This window comes from Oncorhynchus nerka, linkage group LG12 (assembly GCF_034236695.1).
Source record: "Oncorhynchus nerka isolate Pitt River linkage group LG12, Oner_Uvic_2.0, whole genome shotgun sequence".
Lineage (NCBI taxonomy): Eukaryota > Metazoa > Chordata > Actinopteri > Salmoniformes > Salmonidae > Oncorhynchus > Oncorhynchus nerka.
The window spans coordinates 47,294,129-47,302,714 of NC_088407.1; the positions used below are offsets into that span (position 1 = coordinate 47,294,129).

At 43.5% G+C, this 8,586-nt stretch overlaps 1 pseudogene; it reads left to right on the plus strand.

Moving 5' to 3' along the window:
• Nucleotides 1-856: 856 nt before the first annotated feature.
• LOC115138289 (transcription cofactor vestigial-like protein 2) lies at nt 857-6,439 on the plus strand (annotated as a pseudogene).
• Nucleotides 6,440-8,586: the final 2,147 nt, after the last annotated feature.

Sequence of the window (8,586 nt, forward strand, 5' to 3'; positions counted from 1 at the left end):
AAAATATCTTCTCGGGCTTAGAGAGGGCTTGGACTGTTATGGGTTTAATGGGTCACATTTCTGATAGGACATCTAACCTATCAAAGTAAAATAATTCATGTAGGGTAAATTGATTCATATTTTTCTTTTGTTATTCTAAAATCGTACTATGACATCAGATGACATACTACGCCAGGAAAGCTCCTTGTTTGTGTAACTGATGGGTGATAATTTGTCATGGAATTGTGTATTTCTTTTCTCCTGGTGTTGGTATGGCCAGTGTGTGCACCCTACAGTTGACACCTAAGTGTCATTCTGAGAATTCCACCAAATAGCTCCAATGTCCGCAGACTTTACTTGGCTACCCCATGGATGTTTTAAAGGATGGCCGACTTGACACTTTAAATGGGAATAGAATACACATTTCCTATATCCACTGACCGAGCGCCTTCTCTTTAATGAAGTCACTTGCTTGTTAAATTACTCTATTGCCTCTACGACCATAACTGAATCTACTTCTGCGGTGGGCCTATTGGCCTATGACCCTCTGTGTAACCCTTGGAAAAGTTTATTTTGGGGTCAAAGAAGTTAAGGATCATGCCAAATAAATTAGACAGATTACATTATGGACATTGGAAAACGTGCATGGACAATATGTAATTCGATAATAATAGATTTATTTTACAATCATGAACCGATTACTCACAAATTATCATTGGCTACATTTCTTAATAGCCTACAATTCTTATCTTAATAGAAAGAAATCGTAATGTATTTTCGTGCTCTTTACTAAACAGCTTAGGCTTACGTAATATTACAAATCAGAGCATTTATTTTAGCGGGAAGCTATTGGACAAGCTACAGGACACTCTTGTGTGTGTTTTGTTGTATAAACCTCTCTCACCACAATCTGAGAGCGCAGCTGCTGTTGCGCAGCGTAGCAGAAAGCGCTCTCTGGAGTGATGTCGAGCCTCGTGCTGCCTGCTGCGCATTGCCACTGACCGAGCGCCTTCTCTAGTTGCCTTGCTGCTGCTGGTTGCGGAATGTTGTCGCTCTCTTACAACGTTGGTTTCCATATGACAGTGCGACACTTCCCTTCCCTGGACTGAGAGGACACCGTGTCATTACCATGAGTTGTTTGGATGTTATGTACCCAGCCTATGGACATTACGCACCGTACGCTCCAGCCGCCCCCGCGTTCATCAACAGCTTCCAGGTAAGGAGGCGCTGTCAAATGTTTTCGAATGAACTAATTAAACGCGCGAGAGAAACTTTGTTTTCCGAGAATAAGTTTATTTGCATAAAAAAGTAACCTATTTGATTGTTTTACCTACACTAAATGTTGGATCTATGGGCAGATTATCAACGAGGTCTGTAAGAAACCAAATGTCTCCAAAACCTGCACTTCTCTGTTTATAAATTTTCCATGATCAATGCTATGGATCTCACATTTGTTTTGTCTAATGTTGGTAGTTTATCAGACCCATAAGCAGTGGATGTATGTTGTCGGTATTTGTATGACAGGGGGCTTACCAATTGGCACATACTGATTTCGTTTGAAAAGTTGTGGAGAAAACAGTGTCATGACCACAAGACTATTAGTCAATGCACACACACACACACACACACACACGTCTTATGTCACAATAGACTTGGTCTTCCAGATCTCTCCCTTCTAACAACTGTCCATTGACCCCACCCTGCCCCCCTTCCTCCTCCCCCTTCAGGCACCCATTGGTCTGAGGAGCCCCTCTCCTCGCCGCAGAGACTTCATGATGGAGAGCGCGGAGATGACAAGGTGTCCGGAGGGGGTATCGGCGGGCACCAGCACGGGCCCTGGCTCTTCCTCCTCCACCTCTTCCTCATCCTCATATCCCCGTGCCACTCGACCAGAGGAGTGCCATAAGGAGAAACAGGAAGTGCCCGAGGCTGAGTACCTGACGTCTCGTTGTGTCCTCTTCACATACTACCAAGGGGACATCGGCAGTGTGGTAGACGAACACTTCTCCAGGGCACTCAGCTCCTACATGGAGGGAGAGGGCAAGAGGAGGGCATCGGACCTGGGCACAGGTAGCGTGTGTGTGTGTGTGTGTGTGTGTGTGTGTGTGTAGATATAAAATGGCAAACCAAAACGGCAAAGAAATGGACAGAAGGGTGCTTGTTTAGTGGTGCCTGTTGTCCTTTGCCCTAATGGGGTCAGAGGTTAGGAAGGCTTGAGGGTCAAGGGTCAGGGATATTATTAGACATGCTTCATGTGTGACATGCTTCATGCTCTCAGTTAAGTGTGTTTTTGGGCAGTTAGGTGTAGTTTGATGATTTTTCAGAAGAATATTAATGCAGATACAGGTAAGATCAACAAAGTTCAGGATTTGGGCCAAGAAATGACCCAATGGTAGGCAGTATGTCATAAATGAAACTGATATTATAGAGAGAACCAGGTAAAGAGATTGTTTTACACAAAAGAGACTGACATTACTCAGATGAATGGGTTATTAACAATCAGTGGATGTTTTCTCGACAATCACCAACAGGTGCAGACAGCGTCAACCAATGTCTTCACATTAATTGTTTTCTACAGCTTTTTTTTTTTTACAAATGGTTTCAACTTTCTCTCGATCAATGGTACCACTATTACATTCGCCAAAGTAGTCACCCAAACTCGAGTTGTGCTCTGCCTGTCCTCCCGATTTCCATGTAGGACTTAGATCCTCCCTCTCCCTCTCTCGTTGGACGTCTTCCTGCCTGACAACAGATACTATGTTTATACGCGGCCGTAAGCGTTGAACCCCGCGGGCCGGCATATCGCCTTCAAATGGCTCCGGGCGGCCCCACAATGGCCGCTGCTGATTTATCACACAACTGGTTTGATTGGGGCTGCTGCGTGCACTGCCGCACGACGGTGTCTTTTTTCAGAGTAATTCTAAATATAAAAAGTAACGTCTAAAAGCCTAAAACTGTCCCACTGACATTCTGCTTCGGGCAAACGGAGTGGTGCAGAAAAAACAACAGGTGGGGGGTGTGTTGGGGGGAGGGGGTTCGTGTACAGGTCCAGAGGAGGGGGTAAGTAAGGGGGCTGGGGGAGGCAGGACACAGGGCCAGGGTTCTCTTCCTCTCTGTGTCAGTGAGTGTCTGTATCTCTCTCTGCTTCAAGTTTTAATGTCCCGTGCACAAACAAGTACAGTGAAATGCCTTTCTTGCCAGCTCTAAACCCGACAACACAGTCATCAAGATCAATGTGGTACTAAAAATAACAAGGTAGAAGAAAAACGCACAACAAATACAAATAAGAACATGAGAAGTAAGTAAGCTACTGTATATACAGGGTCTGTTCCAATACCAATTTACAGGGATACTGGAGTGATATAGGTTGATATGTACAGGGCTAAGATGACTGGGCATCAGGATATACAGTATATGAATGTGTGTGCGTGTGTGTAGAGTCAGTATAAATATGTGTGCATGTTATGTGTGTGTGAGCAAATTAAGTGAGTGTGTGTGTGTGTTGGAGCGTCAGTGTGTGTGAGTGTGTAGAGTCAGTATAAAAATACAAGGTCAACTCAGTCCATGTCGCCATTTTGTTAGCAGTCTTGGTGTCAGACTCGGTCTGTCTATTTGTTTCTCTCTCTCTCTAAGATTCTCTAGTATTTCTTTCTGTGGCCTGCAGGAGACTACTGTTGGTAGGACTGTGTGCTGTATGTACATATGTGTAAAAACCATATGACCTAATGTTGTTTTCATGACTTGCATCCATCTCTCACGGGCTATTCCATGTGTCTGTAAATCATGCCATACAGTAACACAATTGTCCGTGACGTATGCCTAACCCCCCCCTCTCTCTCTCTCAGATACCCCTTCACCCAGTAGTCGCCGAAGCTTCCCCCTCCTTCTGGGACAGCAACTACTCCTCCCCCAAAGTCGCTCCCACTGCGAACCCGGAATGCCCACCTATTCCATGGACCCCTACGCTTCCGGACTCCGCCCGGGCATTCCGCACCCTCACGCCCATCCTCACAGTCACCCCCACTCGCACCTCCACCCATCAGAGGGGTGGGGCTACACCCCGAGCCAGGCCTACGGGCCCTCCAGGCCCCTCCACGAACTCTACACTCCTGGTGGCCTGGAGCCCCACCACCCCTACAGCCCCTTGCTTATGCCCACCGTGCGGCCCCACCACCTGGGCTCCCTCCCCGTGCACCACCCCTATGACGTCACCAAGCTGGACCCCACCGCGCCCTGGCCGGGCCTGCTGCCCCCCGGAGAGATGGCCCTCAACATGGACGCAGGTATGGAGTCGCTTCTCTACTTCAGCGGAGCCTACCGCAACCACAACAAGCACAACCACAACAACAGCCACCTGCAACTTTTCAATAGCAGTCCTCTCTGCTGCAGCCACAGCCACCTGCGTGTCCACAGTCCCATAAATGTGCAATATCGGTTAACACCATGAACCTCAAACGCTCGACAGGCTTTTGACCACTGACATTAACATTGGAAAGCTGCTTTTTGAGCCCACAGAAAGTATTTTAATACAGATGAATGTGTACCCGCAACCCCAATGAAATGGACTTTTCAATATCATCTGTCAACACAGCTTAGTCATTTCAGTTGTCATTGTGCTATTGTTCCAAATTCTACAATGTAAGCTGATCAATCATGTAATACTATTAAATGTCAGTTTCCCACCAGACGAACTGTCACCTGACCATATAACGATGGCTGCCGAGCACACCAAACATTTATTTGGTGTGGCAGCCATCAGAGAATCCACCAGTATGCGTTATTGACCAAAAAAAAAAAAAAATCTTTTACCAGTTCTCTATCAGTGTGTTTTGCCCTCTGTGCTGGGACGGTTTAGTGCCAATAATAAACTGTTTTGTCCACCTCACTCTCTAACCAGAGCCCAATTTGGCGATTAACATCCACTCACACCTTAGTCTTCAGTCTCGGTACACTACACCTCTACATTAACCTGGTCCTACAAGCCACCTCAGCAGTTTATTTCTTTCAGCTACATTTGTCACTTTTAGGTCACATTTGTGAGCTGTCCTACTGTATGTTTCTTTGCTGCTGTTGTATGGCACAAACAGAAAATTAGTGTCAGAGAAAACACATCATCAATAGCCTTTACATTTTTTTGAAGCTGTTTGGATTAAAGAGCAGGAGCAGCCATGACAACCATTGTGCCTCGTTCTCATTGTTTTCCTCCATTGTATCTTCTTTCTTTTTTTTCTACATCCCCAGGCCTCCAGCATCACAAGAAAGGGAAGGACCTGTACTGGTTTTAACAACCCTCCTCCTTTGCCATCGACCAGCCATTACCGGATCCAATTAGGACGTCTGGACCTGTACCATTGAAGCGCCCCCTCCTCGCCGTTCCCTCATCCCCCTTTATCACTCACCCACCACCGCCCTCGTCCCCCTCATTTGCCCCCCCAGGCCCACAGTGCCAGCGCAGCCGAGAGGCTCCAGGTCGGCATGTGTGTACCGTGGAGATAAAGACTCAGAGGCTGAGGCTTATGGAGAGCAGAGAGAGAAGATGTACAGCCTTGGAGACCACTGTTCTGTGTTCTGTGATGACTGGCCTATCCCTCTCCTCTCCTATCCCTGCTCAGGGCTCATCTGTGTGGTGTAGCAGCATAGAGACCATTGGAGGACACTAGCAATGTGCTAACAACAGTGTCCTGGTTTGGATAGAGAGACAGAGAGGGACAGGCTCATAAGAAACTTCCTTTGGACACAGGGGGAAGTGCAAACAAAGACGGATGAGATGAAATGGAATTTATCACATGCTTCGTAAACAACAGGTGTAGACTAACATTGAAATGCTTAAACCGGTCGCCCAATCTTTCACTACACCCCTCCCTACTGCAGGTTCTCTTCTCTGTGTTGACACTGCACTCGTCATCTATATTATCTGGGCAGTTATCTGCATTTCGTCAAATGGACATGCGATGATTGGACTGGTTGTGAATGGTTTTGGATTGTGACTGTAATCATAATGTTTATTTTCTTTCTTTTTTTCTATTTATTTGTGTTTTAATATGCATTTCTGAAATGAAATCTTCATTTGGCCAGTGCTCTGGAAATACTCTGGTTGTGGTTTATTAAAAGCTGGTTGAGAAGTTCTTGAAGAATGATTGCGAGAGGCTATAAAAGGTGTTTGACAGTATTTGTTGATCTATGAACTAACCTTTTAGTTTGAGGAAAGGAAACACTACAATGTATGTCAATGATCAGCATAGTTAATAATAAGCATTTTATAAGCTGTTGATCAAGTATTGATCAGACACCACATTTGCTTTTAATAATTTGAATGTGTTCCATTGATGTTCCTTTCGTTTATACATGTGACTTGTAGCCGTTTTAAAAATGTGGACCTTAAGAAGTGTTATTCAGGGCATGCATTCTCTTGCTTGTGTCAAGAAATAACATTATTGTCAATAAATATTTTTATGGTAAATTCAGACTTTTTTTCAATATCTGTACAGAATTATTAGAGTGATTTTTAAAAAGTATATGGACCCGTCAGCATAACCCAGTGGCAAACTGGTTACAATGATGTCATCATGAAGTCTTTTGTGACGCTAGGGTCAGGTTATAAACTGGTTACAATGATGTCATCATGAAGTCTTTTGTGACGTCAGGGTCAGGTTATAAACTGGTTACAATGATGTCATCATGAAGTCTTTTGTGACGTCAGGGTCAGGTTATAAACTGGTTAAAGTCTTTTGTGACGTCAGGGTCAGGTTATAAACTGGTTACAATGATGTCATCATGAAGTCTTTTGTGACGCCAGGGTCAGGTTATAAACTGGTTACAATGATGTCATCATGAAGTCTTTTGTGACGCCAGGGTCAGGTTATAAACTGGTTTTAAAATTTTAAAAAATGGTTCTCTGACCAAATGACACATCTTTCCAATGACTTGTTTATGTTGTCATGAAACCCCCCCACCTTTGCCTGGTTGTAATCTGGTCATATGATGTCTTTTCAAACAGGGAATTATGTAATTGTCACATTTTGCCTGCTGGGGAAAGCTAGTGGAAGCCTGATGATATGTTACACTTGAAATGACCGTGATTGAGTTATCAATGTAAACAACAGTTTTGTGGGGCGTAAATTTAAACAGAATTAAATTCCAAAAATGTAAGTTATTTTTCAAATAATCCAAACACCTCCGAAGACATTCTGTTCTACTTCCATTTGACACTTTGACACCTATGAAGTGGAAACGAGCTTTGAATTCCAATTATGTGTAATCCGAGATGACTCCAACACTCCCAGTTATGCACAAGTGTTGCTGCACTATTGATCCAGATGATAATCAAATTGTGTCAGTATGCCAAGCATCGTACATGTTCATTTAGATGGACATTATGTTTGAGCCACTCGGGAGCAGCCAAGTATGTCACTGGCTGAGTCCCATATTGCATCCTATTACCTATGCAGTGCACTACCTTTGTCCAGAGCGCTATGGGCCCCAGTCAAAAGTAGTGAATAGGGTGCCATTTGGGACACAAGCGTGGCCCCGAGGCTTGGAAAAACACGTAAAGTAATCAAGTTGGAATGACTTTTTGAGGAACTGTATTTTGTTGCTAAAAGCACCCTCTGCCAGACAACTTAAAGCCACGCATGTACACAATTACAAAAGGTATATTATTACATTTAAGTCATTTAGCAGACGCTCTTATCCAGAGCGACTTACAAATTGGTGCATTCACCTTATGACCTCCAGTGGAACAGTAGTGCATCTAAATCTTTTCAGGGGGAGGGGGGGTGAGAGGGATTACTTTATCCTATCCTAGGTATTCCTTAAAGAGGTGGGGTTTCAGGTGTGTATTATCAGGTATACCGTTTTGTAAGCGGTATAAGCATAGGGTATATTATATCCCATTTAAGTCACAAAGATCATATTCAAATACTTACAATGAATTAATTAGATTTCTAAGATGTAATTCTACGATGTAAGCATAGAAATTTTTATATATCAAATCTGCCACTACAACTGTAATGACCTAAAGAACATGTAACAGCATTTTGTTCAGCTACACCAGTTAGACTATCCTTAGTGTCCCCCAAAGAGATGCACACTGAGATGTACACCTGCCCCTTCCATGACATAGACTGAATGGAGGTATTTATGGAGATAGTTTCAGTGCCTAAAATAAGGGGATAAATACATGTAAATAAAGAAATACAAATAGTTTCTTGATCTGTCTTTATATCTCCCAGATATAGGACAGACACTTCAGAACCAACTTCCTTCAGATAATGTTTTAATTGTTCCATGTAGGGAATCTGTTATTCAATACGTTTCTATTGGTTAATGCCAGTATTGCCAAATTCAATGTTTCATCCATTAAGTTTTTTTATATATTTTTTGACAGGGTTCTTAAAATACTAAATCAAACAGTTAAATCATCTTTGGAATGACCATCTTAAAACAATTCCAAAATGTTTGCTTTAGAACCCTTCTCCCTCCTCCGGCTTAGACAGGGCTTAGATTCTAGAGAGTTAAAGAATGATTTTTAAGTCTTGAGACAATTGATGCATGGATTGGGTATGTGTGCCAGAGGGAGAATGGGCTAAACAAAACATTGAAATACCA